The following is a 403-nucleotide window of genomic DNA, read 5'->3' as shown; positions in this document are numbered from 1 at the left end:
CCTTGTGGCAAAGAACTGAAAAGCTTTGTGTTTTTGAGGGTGGGGGACAGCGGGATGTAGTAAGGGTGGACCAGGGAGGATGATCGTGGAGGACAAAGCAAGGTGGGGATTGGATGGGCAGAAATCCAGGCCTCCAGCCTCAATGAGAAGAGTGCTATGGGTCTGGTCCAAACTATGAGGCCGGGAAAAGGCTCTTGCTCTCTTCGTATTGGCTGTTCTTTCCCCTTAGTGTACTACGGCCTACATCTATGGAGGACTAGAAAGGAGGTGTAAAGATTCCAGTACATCCCCCAGTCCCACCCCACCATTTTCCTTGGAATATAAGGCTGCCTTGCACCCCTTCTTTTCTCTCTGAGCACAAGTCCACACACAATGCAGCCAAGAATCTCAGTATGTCCCAGTC

Source organism: Globicephala melas, chromosome 2 (genome assembly GCF_963455315.2).
Source record: "Globicephala melas chromosome 2, mGloMel1.2, whole genome shotgun sequence".
NCBI classification, from domain to species: Eukaryota; Metazoa; Chordata; class Mammalia; order Artiodactyla; family Delphinidae; genus Globicephala; species Globicephala melas.
This window is presented reverse-complemented; position numbering follows the sequence as displayed.